This window comes from Rhineura floridana, chromosome 8, assembly GCF_030035675.1.
Source record: "Rhineura floridana isolate rRhiFlo1 chromosome 8, rRhiFlo1.hap2, whole genome shotgun sequence".
NCBI classification, from domain to species: domain Eukaryota; kingdom Metazoa; phylum Chordata; class Lepidosauria; order Squamata; family Rhineuridae; genus Rhineura; species Rhineura floridana.
In genome coordinates, this window is record NC_084487.1 from 76,399,039 (window position 1) to 76,425,943 (window position 26,905).

The 26,905-nt window shown below is 41.5% G+C and overlaps 1 long non-coding RNA gene and 1 pseudogene across 1 annotated transcript; both read left to right on the plus strand.

The window, feature by feature from the left end:
* Positions 1-425: 425 nt before the first annotated feature.
* On the plus strand, positions 426-26,291 carry LOC133389986 (uncharacterized). Its single transcript, XR_009764253.1, has 4 exons — positions 426-584; positions 10,939-11,038; positions 20,542-20,597; positions 26,108-26,291. It is a non-coding gene; the product is annotated as an uncharacterized LOC133389986 (long non-coding RNA).
* On the plus strand, positions 6,608-6,726 carry LOC133363472 (5S ribosomal RNA; annotated as a pseudogene).
* Positions 26,292-26,905: the final 614 nt, after the last annotated feature.

Below are 26,905 nucleotides of genomic sequence, written 5' to 3' on the forward strand. Positions count from 1 at the left end.
TAGTTAAAGCTGAGTTAATGATTCATGATCTGCCCTGCAGTTTCTGTTTTCTGTGTTAAACTGTTTAATTATTTATTTTTTTATTCTTTGAATAGTGTTTGTGTGTGTGTGTGTTATGTGCCTTCAAGTCGATTACAACTTATGGTGACCCTATGAATCAGCAACCTCCAATCACGTTTGTTCAGGTCTATGGCTTCCTCTATGGTGTCAGCTCTACACTGCATCAGCAGTGTCAGGGGGGGCTGGAAATTCCTGGGTCTTTGGCAGGGAAGGAAAGTCCTTAGCCAGCAGTCAGGTTGTAAATCTGCCAGGCCTATCCGAAGCATACTTGCCGAGTCAGAAGTCCAGAAGCGAGGTCAGTAGAGGTCCGGGATCAGGTGCCAAGGAGGTCAGTCAAAGAGATGCTGCAGGGAAACTAGGTCTACACAAAGCCACGCCTGACGTTGCAGTCAGCAACAAGCTGCAGCCAAGGTGTGCCTTATAAAGAGCAGGATGGACAGCAGGTGTGAGCCCTCAGCGTTTGGGCCTTAAGGAGACAGGCCTGCCTCTCTTCTGCCTGACCTTCTGCTGTCTACATTCTGGAGGTGAGGGGGGAGTATCCTGTTCACTGTCTGTGTCTGGCTGCAGGGCCTCTGCTGTCCCTGGGGTGCTCTGCAGCTGAGGGGCAGAAGGAGCTGGATTCTCAGGAGGCTCCTCCGTGTCTCCTTCTGAGTCTGCTGCTCCTGTGTCTGCTGCTGTTACTCCTGAGTCGTCCTCATCTGAGGAGTCCTCTGACCGGGCCATGACATATGGAGTCAATCCATCTCTTGTTTAGTCTTCCTCTTTTTCTACTCCCTTCTGTTTTCCCCAGCATTATTGTCTTGTCTTCTCATTATGTGTCCAAAGTATGATAACCTCAGTTTCATAATTTTAACATCAAGTGATAGTTCTGGTTTAATTTGTTCTAGCACCCAATTATTTGTCTTTTTCACAGTCCATGGTATGCGCAAAGCTCTCCTCCAACACCACATTTCAAATGAGTTGATTTTTCTCTTATCCACTTTTTTCACTGTCCAACTTTCACACCCATACATAGAGATCGGGAATACCATGGTCAGAATGATCCTGACTTTGATGTTCAGTGATATATATCTTTGCATTTGAGGATCTTTTCTAGTTCTCTCGCAGCTGCCCTCCCTAGTCCTAGCCTTCTTCTGATTTATTGACTATTGTCTCAATTTTGGTTAATGACCATGCCAAAGTATTGATAATCCTTGAAAAGTTCAGTGTCCTTATTGTCAACTTTAAAGTTATGTAAATCTTCTGTTGTCATTACTTTAGTCTTGACGTTCAGCTGCAGTCCTGCTTTTGTGCTTTCCTCTTGAACTTTCATCAGCATTCATTTCAGATCATTACTAGTTTCTGCTAGTCACATGGTATCGTCTGCCTATCTTAAATTATTGATGTTTCTCCCTCCAATTGTCACATCATCTTGATCCAATCCTACTTTCCGTATGATATGTTGCCACCACACCAAAGAAGACTCGTGACACAGTTATGGAATAATGTTATATTTATTTAAAATATAACAATTATATTAAATCCAATTGCTGCCAATTACCAAATTAAAGCAACTTCGGGCAGGTGAGGATACCTATCTGAGAGGGATTTATCCCTCCTGTTTACTGGGCATGTCAGTCTCTTCAGACCATGACTCCCTAGCAAAGTATGTGGGTAAACTTATCCCTCCTTGCCAGCGGAGTCAATCACGTGTTTCCAACCTCCGCATCCCGGCCCTGCAGTACAGGCATTCACCCTGATGCGCCAGTTGGTTGCACAAGGACACCCCCAAGATCCCCACCAGCCATGCCTGACTGGCGGTTCCCTAGTGAGTGCCCTTTAATACAATGCCTCAGTCACCTATTTTGTACCCCACCTTCCTCACCTGCCCAAATTCCATGCCACAAGAGGGGATCAGCTGAAGCTTGATCCACTCACCCCAAAGAAAACAATACCCTCAAACCAATTCTAAGATCCTCAAGAAATATATCAGAACCATACTCAGAGAGATGGACCCCATCATCGCGATAAAGGATGGGATAATAAAACCTGATTCTATCATGAGGGATGAACGCACCCCCAAGTGTCAAAACCAAGTTCCTGACCTTCCTATTGACCCACCGCCTTGACCTATCAATTCTGTTGGGGTGTATCGCCCCCCTCCAAACTCTACGCTCAAGCATATCCGACCAAACTAAGATTAGGTCAGGATAATGATGCTTAATTAATGTAAGGTCATGAGTAGCCTGATGGAGTAAATCCAACCCAGGGCGTTGCACCAGGTCATTTTCACCTAAGTGCAAGACCAAAACATGAGGCTGCTGTCAAGAAGACATAACCCTAACAATAGTGGGCACCAACTCCCCCCACAACATGCCACGCCTGGTGATCCAAGAAACCATAGCCTGAACTGATAACTGCAACTGGGCCCCATGCAATGAAGAAGCAGCTCTCTTGTGGGCCCAGAATAAGATGGAGTGGCCACACATGACGATCCTTGCCGGGACGGGAAGGTTCCTAAGACCTGGAAAAAACGAAAACAAGTAAGCAAAACCTCACAGCAGATATAAGAGTTGAATTCACCAGAACACACTACCAACCTTCTGGATGTTATTTGTATGCATGCCCATGAGGGCCGCAGCCATAGCTGCATTGGTTCTGACGGAATACCTTCCATACTCTCCGGGATCTTGCCCACTGGCCAACAAGGCCCGCTGAACAACAGCCCAAAACAGAACTGCATAAGGGCGGACCAGTCAAGATGTATGCACAAGAAACATTCCATACTCTCCAGGATAACGCCCACAAGGCCAGCCGAGCAATGGCCCAAAACTGAGACTGCATAAAAGGGGGGTGGCGGACCAGTCGAGATGTATGGACAAGAAACATTCGATACTCCGGGATCTCGCCCACTGGCCAACAAGGCCCGCCGAACAACGGCCCAGAACTGAGACTGCATAAAGGGGCGGAGCAGTTGAGATGTATGGTCAAGAAAGAAGATAGGCAGAGCCTCACGGCCGAATATAAGATTTAAGCGCCACAGAACGCCATCTTCCAATCTCTTGGATACTTTCTGTAGGCATGCCCATTAGGGCGGCAATTCTGAAAGAATGCACTCCGGGATCTCGCCCACAGGCCAACAAGGCTCGCCTAACCACGGCCCAGAATTGAAACTGCGTAAGGGCGGACCCGTCGAGATGTATGAACAAATAATGCTGGCCTGCTGGCCTTATGGAAAGGAAATCCTTCATAGCGGAAAGTGGGCATAGGGCAGGTACTGTGCAACTATACAATGTCACAACTCTACCGTGACCTTTCTGATCAGTCTTAGAGACACGCAAAGAGAGGATAAGGGAATTGTCACTTAGGACGCAATCCCCAAGGCATAAAGGCCGGTACGAGATATCTTTATTGGATGATGCCAAAACCTCTCCAGGGCGAAAGGCCCCATAAAAAGCCAATAAGGCTACCACCTTGAACAGACGAGTCTCATAAGGAGAAAAGCACAAGGTGCCAAATAAAGGCAGAATTGTATAAGTACATCCGGTGTAACAGGCCTCCTGCAATCAGGGGGTCTAGGGGCAGAGCGTGTCCAGCCCTCCAGGACCTTTCGGACTCTAAATTCAGATGTGTATTCAGGAAACAAATAGGGTGATAAAATACACCCCTGTCTCACACCCTCTCCAATGGGGAATTAGTCAGTTTCTCCATATTCTGTCCTTACAGTCCCCTCTGGTCCAGAGTATAGGTTGTACGTCAGAACAATCAGATGCTGTGGCACCCTCATTTCTTTTAAACATTCCATGGTTTTTCGTGATCTACACGATCAAAGGCTTTCCTGTAATCTCTAATACACAGAGTGATTTTCTTCTGAAATTTCTTGTTCCTTTCCATTATCCAATGTATGTTTGCCATATGATCTCTGGTACCTCTTCTCTTTCTAAATCCAGCTTGGACATCTGGCATTTCTAGCTCCATATATGGTAAAAGCCTTTGTTGTAGAATTTTGAGCATTACTTTACTTGCATGGGATATTAAGGCAATAGTTTGACAATTACTGCATTCCCTGGATCCCCTTTCTTTGGAATTGGGATGTATATTGACCGCTTCCAGTCTGTGGACCATTGTTTTATTTTCCATATTTGTTGACAATTTTTTTGTCATAGTTGGACGGATTCAGTCTCAGTACCTTGTAGCTACTCTATTTTATCCCATTTGTTCCTGGTGATTTGTTTATTCCAAGTATTTTAAGAGCAGCTTCCACCTGACTTTCTGGAATTTCTTGTTCTTCTTCATATGGTTCATCTGTGAATGAATCTGTCATCCTTGCATCTCTTTTATATAATTCTTCAGTGTATGGCTTCCTTCTTCTTTTTATTTTATCTCAGTGTCTTCCCCTGTTGATTATTCAGCATCCCTACTGTTGGTTTGAATTTCCCTTTGATTTCTCTAATCTTTTGGAATAGGGCTCTCGTTCTACCTTTTTTATTATCTTTGATTTCTGTACAATAATTATTGTAGTAGTTCTCTTTGTCCCTATGTACTAGTCGCTGTATTATTGCATTTAGGATTCTAACTGTGTTTCTGTCTCATTTTGCTTTTGTTTTCCTTCTCTCTTTTAACCATTTTAAGAGTTTCTTCAGTCATCCATTGAGGTCTTTATTTTTAATTAGAGGTATTATATTTTGCATTATTCCCTGATAATGTCTCTGACTTCACTCCATAGCTCTTCTGTATCAACTGAGTTTAAAGCCTCAAATCTGTTCCTTATTTGATCTTTATATTCTTCTGGGATGTTATTTAGATTGTATTTTGGCATAATGGTTGCTTTGTTGTTCTTCTTTGAATATTAATTCAGGTTAATTCTTTATGCTTTTTGTTAGGAAGCAGAGGTTTCTTTTTAGCTACATGGTGTATCTTTGAAGTTCAGGTTCTTTACTCATGTGTTTATTTGCAATATACATTTCTTTGCAATATAACATTACAATTTATATATAAACATGTGGGGCCTTGCAAGAAAATGTTGCAGTGTTCAGTGCTTCTGTTCAGGGTACTAGACACTTCATTCCTGCCCTGCCCCTGTTTTCTGTTGTTTTTTCCGCCAACAGTCAGTGTGCATTCATGCCCTGGGAGCATTCACATTTGCCTTTTTTGGGGGGGTGTATAGAGGTATCCCCTCCCCATTTTGGATGCGTCTTTTTGGTGGTTGTGAACACACTTGTGCCCATTCTGATCTACATTAAAATATTGGGTTTCTCCATTGAGTTCTATGGGTAACTCACTTCCATCCCTAGGGACATTTAAAAATAGTTTTTCAGTGTGAACCAGACAGTGACCTATTCAGACAAAGGGTTGATGCTCTCTACACTTTTTATATCTGTGTAACCAGGACCTTTTCCGCTGTCCTCCCTTTCTGGCTGTTCCATTCCCTCTCCGATCTGGTTTTCATTTTTTCCATCTCTCAGTCAGTTTTCCAAGGCCATTGAGTCTTCATTGGACTTCTTTGGAGGCTTCCCCAACACCTTAAGGTTTTTTAAAAGGTTTTTCTTTTTGTACGTCTGCAAAGTTCAGGGTTTCCCCAATCTGCTAACACCTGCACATGAACATCCACACAATACATTTAAAGCACATGGCATCCTCCAAAGAATCCTAGGATTTGTAGCATACCCCTCATAGAGCTTATAATTCCCAGCGCCCTTAAGAAACTACAGTTCCCAGGATTCTTTGGGGGAAGCCATGTACTTTAAATGTGCTTTAAATGTATAGGATGTAACTTAAGCCTGAATCAGAGGTAGATGGTGTTATTATATAACATTATTATAATAATTAAAATATTGATAATATGTTAATATAATATTTATAATAAACTGAGACAAAAATCAAACAAGACAGACCCTGTAAAGTGGTAGTTCTTATGTCTAAGAATTAGGCAGACAACTGATCTAGACATGGTTGCATCATTTCAGAAGGAGCAGGGACGTAGCTTGGGTATACTCTTAGATCCAGCATTATTAGTGGAGGCTCAAGTGACCTTGGCGGCTCAGAGTAACTTTAGTTGCTGCTGAAGATGAAAGGAAGCTGCAACTAGTGCAAAATGTGGTGGCTAGGTTGTTAAGCTGAACAGCATACAGAGTCCATATAACTGGTTTCAAAGGAATTGCACTGGCTGCCCATGGATAATTGACTATGCTAGCTGGAAGGAAGTTGGAGTCCAACAACTTCTGGCCAAGGGACACAGGCTCCCCCATGCCAGCATTATGGGGAAACATGGGAAATGACCTTCTCCATGGTGGTGTTCTGGCTATGGGACAGTCATTCCTCCCCTCTGAGGTCCGCCTGGCACCAGCTCTGGACTCATTTCAGTGGCAGGTTAAGACCTCATTATTCACCCAGGCATTTGTGTGCCGTTAAGCTAGCTGCCTAATACTGTAATCCACTTGGTGTTTGCTTAAGATTAGTGTTGGTTATTTATTGTGTTAGGTGTGCTATTTTACATAATTAATTGTGGTAAATGAATTATGTACCCCACACAGAGATCAAGCTATATAAGGTGGGTTACAAATACTTTGCCTTCTGCCATACTACCCTAAAAATGCCCAATCTTGTCTGATCTTGGAAGCTAAGCAGAGTTAGGCCTGGTTAGTACTTGGGTAGGAGACTGCCTGGGAATACCGGCTGCCATAGGCTTAGAGGAAGGCAATGGTAAACCACCTCTGAATACCTCTTACCGTGAATATATAAAAAAATAGATTCATAGAGTCGCCATAAGTCATAATCGACTTGAAGGCATATAACGACAACAAAGAAATACTTTAATAAATAAATAAATATAATATAATATTTCAATAAAATAAATAGTGAAATATCACCCAAATTATGTGTGTGAGAGAAACAAGTTGTCAACAGCCAAATCAATGTCTTGTTTCTAAGACCCTGAAACTTATTTCACTCAAGAGGCAAAGCAAGTTTTCCAAAATACCAGAATTTTTTGTTCCCACTAGAGGTCAGTACATCCCAGTTTATTCTTCATTTTTCCATGTGGACTCATCAAAAGGCAGGGAAGGGCAAGTGTTTTTTGAATACTTGGTGGATCCCTTGTAAAAACAAAGGCTTGTGTTAATTGTTTTCGCTAAGGCATATTTCTATTACATTTCCAACATTTATGAGTGGGAAACAAAGCATTTGGTTTCTAAACCTTACAGGGGTGCTACATCTTCCTTGCTGAGAAAAGGCAGTAACTAGCTCCTACACTTCCAGGGCTCCAGGTAAGATGTCGAGGTGTGGTTGAGCCTGAGCATCCCTCATCCTTAAAACCTAAGCACTCCCTATTACATAGATATTGCCACAGGGATAACAGTTCTACATTCAAAACTTTACACGCTGCTGCAATCCTACATTCATTCATTGGCAATCACTTGTGGCCGAGTAAGATTGTCTTCCAGGGTAAGGTCTTTAACAGTGGGTCTGTAAGTGACTGTGGAGGCCAATTCTGGATCCACACAGCCTCCCACAGTGAGGAAATAGGTTTCCAGATGGAAGATGGTCATGATGAGGATATACTTGAAGTGCCTTCCGCTTATGTCATTTGTCCCTTTCACCCTGTACTCGTGCTTCTTCAAAGTCCATAGCACCTTTGATAATAGCCAACCTCCAATTGGGACGCTCATGGGCCAAAGCCTCCCAGTTCTCGATGCTCATGTTACTTTTTTTAGATTAGCTTTAAGAACATCTTTAAACCTCTTTTGCTGTCCACCGATATTCCGTTTTCCATCCTTAAGTTGGGAGTAAAGTAGCTGCTTAGGAAGACGGTGATCAGGCATTCGAGCAACATGGCCGGTCCAGCAAAGTTGATGTTAGAGGATCATTGTTTCAACATTGGTAGTCTTTGCGTCTTCCAATACGCTAACATTAGTCCGCCTATCTTCCCAAGTTATTTGCAGAATTTCCCGCTTCATTCGGGAGAATGAGGCACTCACAGAGCTCAGACGATGCTGAATTTCAGCGTCGATGTCAGCTTTTACAGAGAGATGGCTGCCAAGATAAGAAAAGTGATTGACATTCTCCAGGGTCGCACCATTAAGCTGGATTGATGGTGCTACAGAGGGATTGGTTTGCACCTTCTGATGAAGCACTTTGGGTTTTTTGATGTTAAGCGAGAGGCCAAGCTTTTCATGTGCTTCCACAAAGACATTTAGGATAGTTTGAAGATCTTCCTCTGAATGTGCGGAGACTACATTATCATCGGCATATTAAAGTTCTACAACAGAGGTTGTAATTACCTTACTTTTTGCTTTCAGCCTACTGAGATTTAAAAACTTTCCATCTGTTCAATATGTGATTTCCACACCAGTGGGAAGTTTCCCCTCAACAAGGTGTAGAATCATAGCAGTGAAAATAGCAAATAAGGTTGGAGCAATGACGCATCCCTGTTTGATGCCTGATCCCACTTTGAATGGATCACTTTGAGAGCCATTGTTATCCAAAATTGTAGCCATCATGTTGTCATGGAGGAGTCGCAAAACATTCACAAATTTATCAGGGCATCCAATTTTCAGAAGGATGGTCCAGAAAGCAGTTTGATTTACAGTATCAAAGGCCTTAGTCAGATCAATAAACGCCATATACAAAGGTTGGTTTTGCTCCCTGCATTTTTCTTGAAGCTGTCGTGCAGTGAAGATCACGTCCACTGTCCCCCTGGAAGGGTGGAAAACATTTTGGGATTCAGGGTGGATGTCTTCTGAGATAGGTAGGAGGCAATTTGCGAGGATCCTTGCAAGGATTTTACCTGCAGTAGCTAGAAGAGAGATGCCTCAGTAATTCCCACAATCTGTTCTAGCACCCTTCTTGAAAAGAGTGATAATTATGGCATCCCTAAAGTCTTCCGGGATCTCCTCTCTCATCCAGATTTTTTCGATGAGCTTATGAAGTTGTTGTGTAAGTTCAGGCCCACCTTCTTTAAAGACTTCAGCAGGAATCCCATCAGGACCACTAGCTTTGTTATTCTTCATTTGATTGATGGCTTTACCGACTTCATCCAAATTAGGGGATACTGCAAGCTCATCTCTAGGTTGTTGTTGTGGGATTTGCGAGAAGATCTCACCAGCCACATGAGAGTTACGATTAAGGAGGTTGTGGTAATGCTCTTTCAAATGCAGTGCAATAGATTCTTTATCCTTCAGAAGTTTGGTACCATCTATTGAACGTAAGGGATTTGTATCATAATTTGTTGGCCCGTAGATGGCCTTTGTGGCATTAAAAAAGCTCTGTGCATCATGAGCATCAGCAAAATGCTGGATTTCTTGAGCTTTCTTTATCCACCAGGCATTCTTAAGTTCTCTAGACCTCAGCCTTTGCACCGGCATAGATATTTTCCTTAGCAGCACAGTTAATGTCTTTTTGCCATATCTGGAAGGCTTTCCTTTTCTTGTCAATGATATGTTCAATTTCACTATCATTCTCATCAAACCAGTCCTGATGTTTCTTAGTTTGGTATCCAATAGTTTGTTCACATGCTGCAATAATGGAAGTCTTCAGTTTAATCCAGTGTTCCTCGACGTTTTCAGGGAGTTCCGTAGGTAGATGTTTCTTGAGAGTTGTTTGAAAGCAAGCTTGCTTAATAGGATCTTGAAGGGCGTGGATGTTCATTTTATGCCTTGGTTTTCTTCCTTGGAGCCTACGTTGAGGAACAATATTAATGGCCATAGTGGATCGAATTAATCTGTGATCTGTCCAGCAGTCATCGGCACTCGTCATGGCCCTGGTGAGGAGTACATCACGACGATCTCTGGCACGGACAATTACGTAATCCAGGAGATGCCTGTGCTTCGACTGAGGGTACTTCCATGATTTTTTAAATTTATCTTTCTGGCAAAAGAGTGTGTTTGTAATAACAAGATTATGCTCTGCACATTTAGTCAGAAGTAGAATTCCATTCAGGTTGCTATTGCCAAATCCTTCTTTCTCAATGGTTTCTGTCCATAAATCAAAATCACACCCAACTCTTGCATTGAAATCACCTGGGAGGATAATTTTATCCTCTTTAGGTATCTCTGATAAGATGGTGTCCAGCTGGGTATAAAAAATTTCCTTGATGTCTTCATCAGCATCTAATGTTGGTGCATAAGCACTTAGAATAGTTGCCTGCTGGTTTTTGGCGAGTTTTAACCAGAGAGTTGAGAGTCGTTCATTAATGCCAGTAGGAACTTCTGACAAGAGCTTCACAAGATAATTTTTAATAGCAAACCCTACTCCATGTATTCGTCTTTCTTGTTCAGGTAGTCCTTTCCAGAAGAAGGTGTTACCTCCTTTTTCTTCCTTCAGTTGTCCCTCTTCTGGTCTTCGAGTTTCTTGGAGTGCTGCTATGTCAATATTAAAACGTCTCAACTCAACTCAATCCTAAAGCTGCAGTCCTAAACTCAATGAAAAGAATGACTTACTTCCAAGTAAACATTGCATTTAAAGGACACATTATATTTGTGTTTCACTCTATATTTGGAAAATGGACTGACTACATACCATGGGTTGGCTCTCAAATTTCCAGCAGATATATTGTCAGAGGAGAGCCTCCTAAGTTCTTCCTAGTGTGCTAGGAATCAGATAAGAAACCAGTAGGGCTGATTATTACTGGGTAGCTCTTGAGGCTTCTCCTTAACTTTCCAACTCTGTGTTGACTATTATACTGACATTTTCTGCCTTCGATCTCTGTAAGTTAAAGAGTCTGTTGTGCCACACCCTTTAAAGCAGTAGTTCTTAACCTTTTTGGGGGCATGGGCCCCTTTGAAAAATTGGTGAAAGGTATGGACCTCCCCCCCAAATGCACATAAACACATACACACAAAATTTTGAATAGTTTATTTTATTGCAATGGAAACTGATTTTATTTTTGCACCCTATTCACAGACACCCTGAAACCCAGCCATGGACCACAGGGTAAGAACCCCTGCTTTAGATCTCCGGGTGGACACAGTTCCTGCTCACAGGCAGGTGGATGCTCCAGCAGGTAGAGATGGCATGCCCAGTCTCTCACTGTTTAATTCTAAGTTGTATGAAAGTGGGTGGGTGAATGCAAATAAAACAAGTACAGGTAACTCTCAGCTACATGATCTCCCACTCATCCTTTTTAATTTTTTTTAAAAAACAGGGCTGCAACTGAGAGCAAAAACAGTGTCCAGACCTGCCAGATAACAAATCATGTATTGGTTGTGATTGCCTTAGAAGAAGAGAGGCAGCACACTCTCCAGGCCCCAATCTTTTAATATTTACTTGCTTATTTACTTGGACACTCAACACACCACTTTTCAAAGTAAAAAGTCTTCAGGAAGCAGCTTGCAATCATATAAAGTCAATGTGAAACAATAAAAATCAGTATAGCAAACAAAAACAGCAGCCACATAAAAAACTAGGTCCTGGTAAATTCTGGGATGAGGAAGATTTTCCTCCCTTTGCTGGGAAATCAAGGCTAACAGCTATGGTGGCACCCCGTTCTTAGCCCATGCTGAACCCAGTGTCTCAGATATATACTCCTGGATGGGACTTTTTCTTCTTCAACGCAAATTGCAGGCACAGGGGCCTGATCAGAACCACAGTGGAGGACAAAGGAGTAAAGCCCCCCCCTAGGATACCAGTCTCGATTGCACACCTGCCCCAGCAGTGGAAGATGGGAAACCTGAACTCAAGAAAAGAACTATGCAGTTAAAGTCACATTTTTATTATCATTAATTCATTTATTTATATACCTCTTAATGTGAAAATAGGTTTTACGCAGTTTACAAGGACTAATTGCGCAAGCATTAAAATATAAATATCCATAATACACATTTTCTGAAGGAAGCCCCCTTGTTTCTAATAACTTCCTTGACTTCAGTAGCATGTCTTCTAAACATTCTCTTCCACTTTTCATTACTGCTTGTTTGTATGATAGGTTCTAACGTCTTGCATCTTGTTTGTACGGTATACCCTGACTTTTTGCTGCTCTTGACCACATGTTGATCTTTCTAACTTTTCCAGCATGTTTAGACATCCACAAATCCTCCATATTTCCCGAATTGTGTTGTCAAAGGCTCATCTAAAGAAATACAAGTTCAGTTCATTATTCCAATTCCAATACTTCAAGACAAGTCATAGCACCACTCCATTGAGCCTTGTTCATATATTTTATGAAATGCAACCCTCACAGTGGAGGATTCTCAAATGCTTGAACTTCATCTCTTAAGATAATCATTATTCTGTTTCTGTGTTCAATCTGTTGCTTGGAGACTGGATGCTCAGTTTTGTGCTAATATAAGAAGCTTGGAACATTTGATGAGCAGATCTCTCATCTGCTTGACAAGCATTGCTCATTTGCATTGTACTTAGTATACTGCTGTGTATGTTAAAGCCAAGCTTCTTCAGTGACAGTGTTGTGTGTGTACTTTTGGAGATTACAGAAATAAACTAGGCTAAGGTGTTCCAAGAATAACCAGATTTTCTTATCTTCATAGTCTACGAAGCAGATAGTTACTGAGGCCACATCCAGACCATACATTTACAGCATTATCAGGCCACTTTAAATGGTCTTGACTTTCTTGAAAGAATGCTGGAAACTGTAGTTTGTTAAGGGTGCTGAGAGTTGTTAAGAGACTTCTGTTCCCCTCACAGACCTACAGTTCTCTGGGAAGACAAGCCTCGAGCCTCTGCATGGGGCGCTAATTGTGGGGTGGAGCGCGCCCCAGGCAGCGACGGGAGGGAGGAGTTAGAACCCTTCCATCTATGACCTGGCTCTCGCAAGATCACCCACAATCCTGGGCAGTCTCATGGGAGCAGCCAAGGGGTGGAGCCAGACCCGGGCCTTTAAAGGCCCCAGTCTCCTGAGAGCTGGCCTCTTTCTTCGTGTGCCAGTTTTCGCACCCACTGTCCCTCGGTCTTAGGGCGTCACTGAGCTGTGTTTATCTGGGTTGCTGGTTGACAGGGCCGGATAGGAATTTTTCCTCTCAACGAATCTGGCCCCATGGTTGAGCAGGTTTTTTCGCCTATCCCTCAGTGGTTTGCTGTGCAATTGTTAGGCGTTCACTCAATTCTGTCACATCTTTAGGCGGAAATGGCATTGGGCAGGATCAATCATAAGGGAGACTCCCATAAGGAGTCTAGCTCGGGAGGGGTGCTGCCTCATCCAGCTCACAACCCCTCCCACTGGTTGGTCAGCAGGACCACAGGTGCCTTGGGTTCACACCCCACCTGGGTCTAAAGCAAGCCAACTCCCAAGGGTAGTTCCCAACTGCTTGTTGGTTGATTCAGCATTCCTCCAGCATAGGCTGCTGGAATGAAGCGGATCCTTGCCCTACTGCCATGCCAACCCTGCTTTATTTGCTCTTATCAATAAAGTTGTGGCCTTACTTCACCCATAAATCTGTGTCTGGCTGTGTTAGTGGGCGCAATATGCTGCTACCACACAAGAGAAATTTATTGTTAAACCACTCTGGGAATTGTAGCTCTGTAAGGGGCATAGGGGTCTCCTAATAACTCTCAACACTCTTAATAAACTATAGCTATATAGTGGTATATTAAAGCACGGTGCGGATGTGGCCTAATACTGAGTATGCCATATCATTTAAAAAAACAACTATGAAGTGAAGACAGTATCTTGCAGTCTATTGTTTTAGCCTTAACCTGTTTTCTGCCAAAACACATAAACACTCTGTATAAATTGTCACATTTCTTCACCTGCAGAGTTTCACATGACTCAGTTACTAGAATCACAAAGATGTGCTTTATAAAACTTAAAAGCAGAATATTCATGCACGCGCAAAACTCTAAAATTGTGTGGTGTTCAGAGCAAGGGCACCACATGGCTCTGCAGCCATTTTAAGGTAGGAGGATATAATATGAACATATTATGCTACCTTTAGGAATGGAGGAGAATTTTGTTGTCTGCATATTTAAGCAGTTTGCACCTCCTGGACTAATATGCAGTTCAGAATGCAATTATTGTTTGGATTTCACACTTCTTTGACTTTTAAGATTCAGTTCTGAGATAAAAAATAATGTCTGTTTTGGATAAAAGAAATTTAGAAATGTGTACATTGAAATAAAAAAATCATGGATTAATACAGAAAAGAGATGGATGAGCTAGTGAATGAACACATGCAAAACTGACATGAATCAGAAGTAATATTTATTATTAAATTCTGCCCCATCCTTAATCAATATAATGATCACAGAGTAGGTTAGAGCATACTAACATAAGACATAAAACAATACAATCAAATTCATATTAAAGCAGATAAAAATATCACAATGAAAACAATAATAGCTCTACAACTATCTTCATGCTACTATTGTTGGTCCCATCACTGAATAGTGAAACTCTGGCAAAAGCCTGATCAAAGAGATACATTTTGAGGTGGGCCCAAAAAGTAAACCAAGTCAGCGATGACCATACATCAGAGGGAAGAGCATTTCATAAGCAGGGGTGCCACAACAAAGAAGGCCTTTACCCACATCACTGCATGATGTATCCCACCAGTGGTGAGACAGTGAAAGATTTTAAGAGATGGGCAGGCATTTCTTCAGGTAAACATATCTGAACATTCCTACCTTACACTAACAGACCATAGGTCAATTTAGCCTATTATTACCTACTCCACCTGGATAATGTTCTCAGAAGGGATAGGAAAACCCTCTTCCTTCCTTTTAGGTGAAGATAGCAGGGATTTCTGCGACCTTCAATTCAATATAAGTGAGGAACCATATAAATGCAGTGACCATGTTATTATACATAAGCCATTTGAAAAATAAAATGTTCAAAATACAAACGCTTTCTAACACAATAATATATAATATTTGTTGTAAGACAGGGAGGGATATAATAGCCATCGAGAGCCAGGGTGAATTACAGTCCAAACTGCAAATTCATTTTGACAATTCTTTAGTAGTGAATAATAGTAATTGGTAGAGTGGCTGCTCCAGAGTGGATTATATTTCAGACTTGCTTATATTGGGGTTCATGCTCTTAAAAATTAAAATATTTCATTTTATATTTAAATCTGTCTTGCATCCCCCCCATTATAAACATGCTGTGGTAGGGCTGTATATAATGACATCATCTAGTTTTTTTAAGCAATAGCTAGTCCATCTTTTGAAATTATCTCTCTGCTTCAGCTGTGGCTTCCATTATTAGCTCTACAGGGTTTTAAAATACCATTGAAATCCTATATTTTCTAGTCATCAGGCATTTTGATTTAAGCAAATGCTCTTGTATCTCATCAATATATAAAAATAGCAACACTTAATTATAGTACCAACTCATTGCATTGTAATTATTATACAAATAGTCTCACTCTCTGACACATACTGATAAAGAAAAAAACCCCACTCTTTTCTTCACTGATTTTGTTTCAGGGGGAAGGGAGGAAGTTATTTTGGGGGGGGAAATCCTAAAATAGCTTAAACAGATTTTTAAGATAGATTATGGTTTCACTGTAGTTATTGGCCTCACAGTTGGTTGAAGTAAGCTGAAATGAAGTTTCTAAAAGTATGCCTTATACTGCTTGAGATGAGGAGTGGGGAACCAGTGGCTCTCCAGATACTATTGTACTCCAACTTGCATCAGCCCCAGCCAGCCAGCCAGCAAGGCCACAGTCAGGGATGATGAAAGTTATTTCTTTATTATTTTATTTCTTTATTAAATTTCCATCCCGTGCATCCTCCCAAAGTAGCCCAGGGTGGCAAACACAAAAGGTTTAAAACAATACAATTTAAACTGAAATTAAAAAAAAATACATTTAAAACATTTAAAAACCATCTAATACATTTAGAGCATATAAAAATATTTATGGTCAGGAATGATGGGAGTTAGAGCCCAGCAACACCTGGAAGCACAGCTTTAGAACAATGGTCCAGCCCAATTCTATTAGAGCTACACATCACATATGACATTAATTAATTCTGCCCTTTATATGGTTTTGCCCTTTTCCTCCTATAAAGTGCCATAACTGTAGCATGGTCCTGCAATTTGCATTGCAAATTAAAGGGGGTATTTGTTTCAATGGGATTTTTTTGCAGTGCAAACTGCAGGCATTGGGCCTCCAATTTGGCTCAGGGCAGGGGCAAAGTTTTAACTCCCACCCCATCCCTCATGCTATGGTCAAATCTGGCCAAGAGAGTGTTGCTTTGACACCCTCGGAGGCCTGCTGTAACAACTTTGTAAGGTACTTCAGGGACAAAATTGATCAGATTCAGACAGAGTTGGATGCCAGAGTTAGAACAAGTCCAATGGAGGCATCCAGAGCACTGTCTGTTCCACCTGTATTGGATCAGTTTCAATTACTGCAGCCTGAGGATGGGGACAAGCTGCTTGAAGAAGTGCAGCCCACCACCTGCCCCCTTGATCCTTGCCCATACTGGCTGCTGAGAACTTGCTGTAGGGGATTGACTGGGTGGGTCCAGGGAGTGATTAATGCTTTGCTGGAGAAGGGGGAGGTACCATCTGCCTTGAAGGAGACAGTGGTGCATCCCCTCCTCAAGAAGACCTCCCTGGACCCAGATGTGTTAAACGACTAACACCCAGTGGCGAATATCCCCTTTTGGGGCAAGGTGTTTGAGAAGGTGGTGGCAGTCCAGCTTCAAGCATGCTTGGAGGGAACTGATTATTTGGATCTGTTCCAATCTGGCTTCAGGCCTGGCCATGGCACTGAAACTGCCTTGGTCACCCTGGTTGATGACATTTGTCAGAAGATAGATAGGGGGAATGTGACCCTGCTTGTTCTTCTAGATCTCTCAGAGGCTTTTGATACTATTGATGATGTTATCCTTCTGGAATGTCTCAAGGAGGTGGGGGCTGGGGACACTGTGTTTCAGTGGTTCCTCTCATACCTCCAGAGCTGCTTCCAAAAAGTAGTCATGGGAGGCTACTGTTTAGCATCATGGGAATTATCCTGTGGTGTTCTGCAGGGTTCCATCTTGTCCCCCATGCTATTTAAATCTATATGAAGCCATTGGGAGCTGTCATCAGGAGATTTGAGGTGAGGTGCCGTCAATATGCTGATGACACCCAGCTCTACCTCTCTATTCTATCTCAATCAGGAGAGGGAAGTTGAGATGTTGAACCAATGCCTGGAGGCAGTGATAGACTGGATGTAAACCAATACATCAAAGATGAATCCTGAAAAGACAGAGGTGTTATGTATCCAGAGCTCTCATGTCCAGGAGGCGGGAAGACTGCATGTTCTGGATGGGGTTGCTCTTTCCTTGAAGGAGCAGGTCTGCAGCCTGGGGATACTCTTTGATCCAACATTGTCACTGGAGGCTCAGGTGGCTACAGTGGCTAGGAATGCCTTTTTCCAGCTCCGGCTGGTTTGCCGGCTTCAACTCCTTTTGGACAGAGATGACTTGACCACAGCACTCCATGCTCTAGTAACATCCAGACTGGATTATTGAAATACACTCTACATGGGGCTGCCCTTGAAGCCGACTCAGAAACTTCAACTGGTCCAAAATGCAGCAGCCAGATTACTGGCTGGGGTTCCCTTTAGAACTCATATAACCCCTCTTTTAAAACAGATGCATTGGTTGCCAGTTCATTTCCAGGCCCAGTTCAAGGTGCTCACACTAGTGTTTAAAGTCCTAAATGAATTAGGTCCGAAACATCTGAAAGACTGCCTCCTTCCCTACAGACCCTTTTGGGTGTTGAGATCAGCACCCTTTTGGTAGTTCTGCCACCCTCAGAAACTCAGGAGGTGGTGGCATGGGAAAGGGTGTTCTCTGTGGAAGCCCCTAAGCTGTAGACCTCCCTCCCCACCAAGGTGCGTCTGGCAACTTCATTGTACAACTTTCGGCGAATGCTGAAGACGCACCTCTTCACCCCAGCCTTCGACATCTGAGATGTATATTTTTAGGACACACCTTTCTTTTCTGTGATGTTGTTTGGGTTGTTTTTAACTGTTTTTAATTAATGTTTTTAAATTGTTGTAACCCACACCAGGACCTTTGGGTGAAGGGCAGAAAATAAATTCTGATGATGATACTACTACTACTACTACTACTACCACTGGGGGGAGTATTCTGGCAATATGTGGGGGGGCACCCTGTACTCAACAAAAAAGTTAAGCTCACGCATAGCACAGTTTGGTCCTTAATCATGACTTGCAAGAGATCTCCATTGTTTAGACAGAGATTCTCCCCATGTAGCTGCCTGAGCTCTTTTAACAGGAGATGTCAGGAGCTGAGCCTGAGATTTTCTACATCTATCATTCTATGCTACTGATGTATGCCTTTCCCTGTTTACTTAAATCACAGCTCATATCTGGGAAAAGAGAAATAGCTTCATCATGTAATCAATTCAGAAACTCACAGGGGGCTGCTTCATGTGGCCCTCCAGATGTTATTGGCTACCGACTCCCATCAGCCCTAGCTAGCATGGCCAATCATCCATGGTGATGGGAATTGTAGTCCAGCAACATCTGGGGGCCCACAGATTCCTCACACCTTGTCTAAGGTAGCCTATCCACCCCTATCTCCTGACGTCCAGTTCTCATTAGATTCCTGGGCCAGGTCAGTGCAGCTAGAGTTCACAGATTACTTATGTACAGAAACCAAGCATAATTTGAATCAGAGTGCATGATAGGTTATAGACACTTTTACTAATGATAAGGTATTTATAGCATGCATTCTTATGCAGCACAATCCTATGCATATTTATTCAGAGTGAATCCCACTGTATGCAATGGGACTTATTCCAGTAATATGTTTAGGAGTACAGCCTAGCAATGTATTTTTCAGCACATTTACTTGGAAGAAACTCACACTATGTTTTATCCGGCTTACTCCCCAGGTAAGAGTCCATGGAATACAGCTTTAGACTTTGATTTAAAAATATAAATACATAAAGGTTACAATCTTGCAGACGCATAGGTTAAATCCTATTCAACTCAACAGCATTTATTTTTAAGTACCCATGCAAAGGATTGCACTGGAAAGCTCTTCAATGTTATGCTATTTAATTTCCTTAAACTCTCACAATGATTATGTAACGCTTATAAGGATTAGTTTCTATTAACTAGATTTTCTGAAGAAGAAACATATTGACGGGTTATGATATTGTACCTGCTTTCTTGTATATATTCTTCTATTAATTTCAGTGGTTGACTTATTAGATTTAAGGTTACAGTTGGTTCCACAAATATTATGCAGAGTTAAAATGAAAGCTGATGGTTCAAAAAGATTTGCGCTAAATCTCTTCAGGTCTAGCATTTAAATGTTTGAAAGATATGTGACACTATACACCTGTGTAGATTTGAGCCAGCTTATACCAATGTATGAAGACTGATTGTTAATATATTTCATTTCCCCATGCTGCAGATCCTATCACAAGTAATTTCAGTGTCTAAGAACCCATAAAAATATATTGAATGCATTTGGAATGCATGCAACATTTTTCCTATATTGTGCATAAAACTATACATTATGATTTTATGGCAGCCTAGATATGGGAATCACTCATTCAAAACATTCTCAGACAGAAAGATTTAGCACATGAACACGAACTATATATATATATATATTCCTAGTTTTTTTTAAAAAAACAAATCCTTGAAGCATTCTGGAATTACTCTCAATTTTAGCTTACTCAAATTAACGAATCATCTTTACAATCTACTGCCACTTGATTCAAAGTACTCACTCAAATTTGCTTTGCTACAATCAGGAGTGTAGGGGTCCAGGGTCTCGGGGGGTCTTAGACTTCTTACTTTTTTGAGAGCAGGGTCCCAGTAGGGTCCCTATATCTCTAGCATCCCATGAGCCAATCAGCATGAAAGGGGAGTATGTTAGCCACTGAGAAGAGTCTTCTAACATGTTTCCTTGTCCTTTCCTGCTGATTGGAACCAATCAGAGTGAAAGGCAATGAGTCAGCCACAGGGAAGACTCTTCTCAATAGTTAACACACTCTCTTTTTATGCTTTTTGGTTCCTAGGGATGTCTGTTGTTGTGGGAGAAGGCATTAACAAGGATCTCATTCTCAATCCCACAGCAAAAATAGGGTGGTGGTGGTGGCTGTGACTATCATGAAGGGACCCTGCACTTCTTAATTTGCCACTATGCCACTGGCTACAATTGCAAACAATGTGACTTGGCAAGGTATATACTCCTATCCTATTTATCAAATAACAACAAAGTCATTATATTCTCTATTGATCACCCATTTCACTGAAATATGAAATGCAATAAAATTTCTTTCTGGAACAGGAATGAAGTGGGGGTAGAACTGTAAATAATGAGCTAAATGGAAACATGTTTCCTGAGCAAGCATGGCAGCACCAGCCTGATATTCACAAATAAGCAAAAAACCCTTGCGGTTTAAAAACATACCTATAGCAAACATATATTTCTATCAAACTTTAAAAAGCAGGGAAATTCGGCAGCTATAGTGAAGGCACCAGGGGAGCAGGAGACCTGACCTCCTCTCTGAGATATTGTACTGCCCTATACATTTGTAAAAATGCAAACACAATTTGGGTTTGTCTTTCACAGAATCCACTTCCTGTGCAGCTTGGAAGAATTTGGTAACCTGTGCCTCTGAGCATATGGTGAGTGGGAGTGAGGGATAGGAGGGAGGAGGAGGGGAAGGCAAGTTTGATCATTTGCATGCTTATTCAGTTCAAATACTATATATATATATTAGGGGCATGCCCATTGCTGCATAAGTATCTTTGGTTCAAAGTTTTTGTGAGTGCTTTGGGTCACAGGATTAATTTTCCACTACACAGTTAATATTCAGTAGGCTGTCCAAATGTTAAATGGCAGAATGAGTTCAGAGTATTTCCCTCATGCACAGTTGTTTTCTACCAATTTTGTGATGGCTATATGATGTTAATTTTCTTTTCTTGCATGATGTATTTTTATGGGCAAGCCATGGTCAGGGATTAATGCCCTACAGTAAGGTTTTATCCTTTAGCATTAAGTGCATAAAAGTTCCCAGAGTGGCTATGCAATAATAGAGGCAATGGTGAAAAAATCAGAGGAAAAACACAACTAAACCTTTGTGCCTTGGTGTCATAATGGGTCATAATTCATGAATGATTCAAGGCATGGAGAAGCAGATGACACATTTTCATAATGTTGTCATAATCCTTGAGTTACTATCATGAAAGTTGAAATGACAGCTGTGAAATAGTTAATGTGGCTATTGCTACGATATGTCTATGCCACAATATCTCCTTTCCTTCATTAATAAACAGCATAACTCTTAATGGCTGCTTATATATTTAAGATGGGCTAGTATTGCTCTAAGTGTGTATCTAAAATGCAGTTCTCCAAAGATGTAGCTGCCGTACTTAATGCAGTTTCCTGTTAACAGTTAATGCTCCCCCTTCTCCGATCAGCCACTTTTACTATTTTTATGAGGATGTTTTATAGCTGAAACTGATTTCATTGGGAAATGAGCTAATGAGTCACACTTCCAGGAGACCACTTTCATATGCATATTTGACGTCCTGCAGGTAAAAAAAGATTTTTGAATGCCACAGTTGGCAATATTGAATATGATTTTGTTCCAACAAGCCTTTCCAGCTGGATGAATGGGTCTCTGCCATGGGTGTCTACTTGGTATTATTTTTATGTGCTGCTATTTTCTCTGCCTTTTTAAACTGTTTTTGTTGCATTTTGTACATCACCTTGAGACATGTGTGGGTGGCAAATAATAATGAATAATAATAATATGAAGTCTCAGATGTAAACTATGTGATGTTCCACTCTACCTACTTGGATGCCTGGGCTCTATCTAGTTTGGTGGTGTGTGTGCATTTATGGGAAGGGTTGTAATTTAGTAATAGGGCCCATGTTTTGCAAAAGGTCTCAAGTTCAGTACTTAGCATCTCCAGGTAGGACTGAGGATAAATCTCTGCCTGAAAACCCTAGAGCAATGCTGCCAGTCAGTGTAGACAATACTGAGCTAGATGGACCAATGTTTGGACTTGATATAAGGCAGCTTTCTATGTAATATTGCCAAATACCCCCCGTGCTATTTGTCCTCTGAAACCATGGTTTTTAGCCAAAGCTCAGGTCTTCCCCACCCATCCCAATTAAACTGTTCTTTACTTGATGGGGTGTTCAAAAATGAAGTGGCACAAAGAGTAGGAGAGAGAGAGTGCACTTTACAATCCAGCAAAAACTCTGTCCATTTTGGCAGACTTGCTCTGCCCACTGTCAGATCTGGCTCCATCCACCATTGGTTCTGGCTCTGCCTAACATTGGATCTGTCCGTCAGATTACTTTTCTTGCGATGAAACGGCCCTTCATAGAAAAAAAGTTCTCCAGTCCTGTTTTAAAAGCTTCAGGTATGTTCCTTATTTGTCATTTTAATTATATGAACTAATTAGACACTGGATGGATAATTTGGACAAGGTAAACTGTGCTGGTCTCATAAGCTCTGCCTCTTCAGTCAATCAAGTCATTGGCAAGTGCAGACAGTTCTCTTTGTTTATCACTTCCAATTTATTTGAGAAAACAGCTGCTCACCAAAGATTGTACAATGTCCTTCTCTCTCAGTACACTTTTACTTTTCTGTCTCTTGTTGGATTAGACTTTTTCATTATTTCATCATCATCATCATCATTTAAATCCTATTTTCAGCAATGCCCTTGAAGCATTATAAAACATAAAACTCAACTCAAAATTACATAACATTCCTCAACACACTGTAAACTTTTTAAGTGAGCCAAAATGCATTACAAGAACACAATCAACATCAACCCATAAGACCACACTAAAAGTAACAGAATTGCAGAGCACAACTTGCTGCTCTAGGAATGTTCACATGTAGGGATAAAGCTGCAAATTCCCTGAATATGTGAAATGGGGAGTCAGGCTTCTCCAGACATCAAGTTCTGTAAGTCAGGCAATATTACCCCCAGGAGCACCTTGGGCAGATCCTTGAAAGTTCAGACTAAACCCAGAGCGGATTGTACTGCTTCACTGACATGGAGCCACCTAGGGAACTAGGGATCTTTCCTATCCATATGTATTTCCTTTAATAAAGGCCTGTTTATTGTTTTCTAAAAGCCAGAGTGTCACTGTGACTGCATCCAGGGTGAAGTATGCGCCTTCAACAGGGTTTTTGCTGCAGTTGAGCTTCTACCAGCATTCAACTCCAATGCTAACAAATCCTGTCCTTCCCATGGCGTCCCTACCATTAAGTAGTGAGAGGCATCCACCTCAGCTACAGAACTGCTATACCAGTAAGGCAGGAGTGGCAGAGAGTAGATCAGGATCTACTGGTAGATCTCTGGATGACAGCAGTAGATGGCAAGGGTTTCTTAGCAACAACAAAGCAGCTTTCTTCTCCCAGCTAAACCAGGTTGTTAGAATCTCTGATCTGTAATAACTTAGATGTAGATTTGTACTTGTATGCGCAGCTGATCCCAGTGAATGGCTTGTGAGGTGCTGTAGGTGACTGGCTGTACTAAGTCAGGTGCTGTAGGTGACTAAGCCAACATATGCACTTGGGTCCCTCCACAGCTTTGCATTTGGCTCCCACTGCTGGATCTCAAGGTTTGGGGAGGGGGCAGGGGAACAAGATCCCACAGGCTTACCTCTGCTCAGCTCTGCAATAAGGAACATCAAATTCTCAATTAGTTAAATTATTATGCTGTTGTATGTGTGCATCCCACTTCTGAGCACTGAGAAATTTCAGGGGTGCAACACTCTCACAGGATTCAATTTCCTTTGAAAGTGGGTAACTGGAGGGTTATGTCATTTTTGTGGTGTATGGTTTATTTACACATATAAACACCTGATTTAAAGCACATGTCTTCCCCCCTAAAATCCTAGGAACTGTAGTTTGCCTCTCTAAAGGTACCATTCCCAGCACCTTGAGAAAGTATAGTTCAAAGGCTTTTTAGGGGGGAGTCATCTGCTTTAAAAGTGCTTTAAATGTACAGTGTGGATGTGACCATAGACTGAGCATATGTAGAAGTTTACAGCATTTTCATTCCGAAAGAATCTGCTCCCCCATTACATTTCTAGGGCCACCCAGGTCCTTCTGAGCTCCCAAAAAGCTCTGACCCTTCCTCAGCCATACTGTCTCCAAAACTAAACTTGTAGCCACAGATTGAACCTTGGACTTCTGCATGTAAAGCAGATGCTCTGTCACTGAGCTACAGCCCTACTTGACCACTCTGCCAGAGCCAACAAGATAGTCTCCAGCATCCCTACTGGTTCCATTAACCCTCTCCTGACTTCAGTCTTACAGGCAAGAATCACACAGCGCTGTAAGGGAGCCCTCATATGACATCCAGATTACCCTCCCCCAAACTTACAACAGTATTTTTCATCACTACACAGGTTGTTTGTATTTTCAATATTGGGCATCAAATTATCTTATACTGACAACTTCAGTTTCTTTAAGCTAGACCCTTTGGCAACAGTTTCTGATACCCAGAATATAATGTGTGCTTGTTTGTAATATTAATCACAAATCATTGCTTCAAAAATCAAGACAGTTGTGTGTGCATGTATTTGTTGATATATGTTTCAATGGTGTATGCTCTGATGCCAAAAAAATGATGCCATCTGTTGAAAGCTACATTTTAAATGAAACTAAAGAGGAACCGAAAGGCATATGTTTTGGAAAATCTAAATTTAGGACCTAGAATGTGTTTGGATTGTTCTTTAAGATTTCCAAAGTGGCATCTTTATGCTAGTTTGCTGGCGGAAAGTAAAGGAGGTCAGCTATATTCAACTGCACAGTGTTATTCTCTGTCTGCCACAGCTACAGCTTATGGCACAAATGTGTGCACTGATGTCTGTTCCATTAGATGTTCAGTCAAGTGATCCACCCATCGCCAAAAATAAGGAGCAACATTTGTTCATGTAAACCTCCAGATGTATCTTATAGACATAAAATGTCACATTCCGACATTTTTAAATCACAAAATCAAAAAGGCAGTATCTGTATGAATCCAGAATGTTTGGATAGAAGGCTTTAGATAAACTGTAGTGCTGTTTGCATAAGGCAACGTTGAAAATAAGCTATAGCAGATGCATATAGAAAATAAAACAATACATTGAATGGATAAGGTTTGGGTGATGCAATAATGTCTACTGCAAAATATCACTGAAAAGTGGGGGGGGAAGTGGAAGAAGTCTGTTTTCAGTAGGGTATGATAGCTAAACTTTGCACAATAGGAGAATGAGCTGTTCCCTCCCTACCTCCCAGGACTTTTTGAAATTTTCTGCATTATTTTCTAATACAACTTGGTATTCATTAGATATCTTTAAAGCAACTTATATTTTTAAGGTGATTTTAGAATCTCAGCAATCGGTACCAACTACAGCCATTATCATGTCCTTAGCCCTGTTCAAATGATCAGAAGACATTTGAGGCCATAGGGAGTACAGAGGCACACTTGTCAGTCTGCCACCAAGAAACACATTCCCACTTGCTCCATCCTCAGCCTTCTCATGTTGAGCAGGAAGGTCTGAAGGGAACTTCCAAGGACATTTGGCTGAATGCAGCTATGGCCCTCTGTGTGACTGGAAACCCTGTGTTTTTTGGGTTCCCAGCTATGGGGAGGTTTCTAAGCAGGTTCAGTTGAATGTGCTTACAAGCCCCTTCAGGAGTTCCTGCTTAACATAGGATGGTCAGGGATAGAACAGATGGGGATGGGGACAGAGGCAAGGGTGAAGCAACCACACACTTCCCCATGCTTTCTCCCTATACACCTGGCTGATAAGCTTACATACTACCTTATGTTGTATTTTACTGTTGTTGTTTTGGGCACTTCAATTATATGGGGATAGGGGTATAACTATTTTAAACAAATAAATAAGCATGTGTCTCTTCTTCACTTCTCCCACTTGAAATTATTGCCAGGATTGTGGGCCAGGGTATTTCTCAAGAAAACTCTTCAATATATTTCAAAAGCAAGAGAGAGAAAGGTGTGCACTTCTTCCAGTCCACGTAAATTTAAAAGCCTGACCAAATAAAGAGGATTTTGTCAACAAAGCAACATTGATGCCAGATGAACCTCCCACGAGAGGGCATTTCATAACCAGGGCACTATAGCAAACAAACAAATAACCTTTTTTTTTCCCCCAGTTGCCACCACTCACTTCACTTCAGGCAGGAAAGGTCTATGGAGAAGGTCTTCAGAAAGTAACCTTAGGGTAAAGTGGGGAATCTGCAACCCTCCAGATGTTCCTGGACCTCATCTTTCAGTATCTCTGGCAGATGGCCTTGCTGGCTACAACATCCAACAACATCTGGAGTCCAGTCTGTTTCTGTGTTGGAATTGCTTTTTAATATGCTTTTAAACCTTTTTTTTTTAATGTTTTTAACCTTTTTTTTTTTAAAGTCTTCAAAGCTTTTTAAAAAAATGTTTTTAAAGTTGTTTTGTTTTAATGTATTTTAATGTCTGTTTTTATGATGTTGTAAAGTATTTTTAGTGCTTTTGTTTGCCGCCCTGGGCTCCTGCTGGAAGGAAGAGTGGGATATAAATCAAATAATAAATAAATAAACAAACAACATATGGAGTGTCACAAGTTCCCCTCCCTGCCTTAGAGTCCAGACAGGTTGGTGTGTAAGCAATAAGTCCTCTCAATGGTGCTCTCATACCACTGGAACGAAGCAAATAGCATCAGATATGTAACCTTTTACCACTTAGAACATCTCTGTATTCACTCTAGAAGTCTCCCACCTCTGTTGAACAGCGTGAATAAGCTGTTAGGTATAGTTAAATTTTAATTGGCATCCAACTGCTATAAAGCTGAATTACATGGAACAAAAAAATGAAAAAAGAAAAGAAAGTACAGCCTCTCCAATTACTGCCAGTTTTGATATTTCCCTTTCCTAGATAATTACTTAAATGTTCTTAATGACAATAGTTGTCAAGAGTCA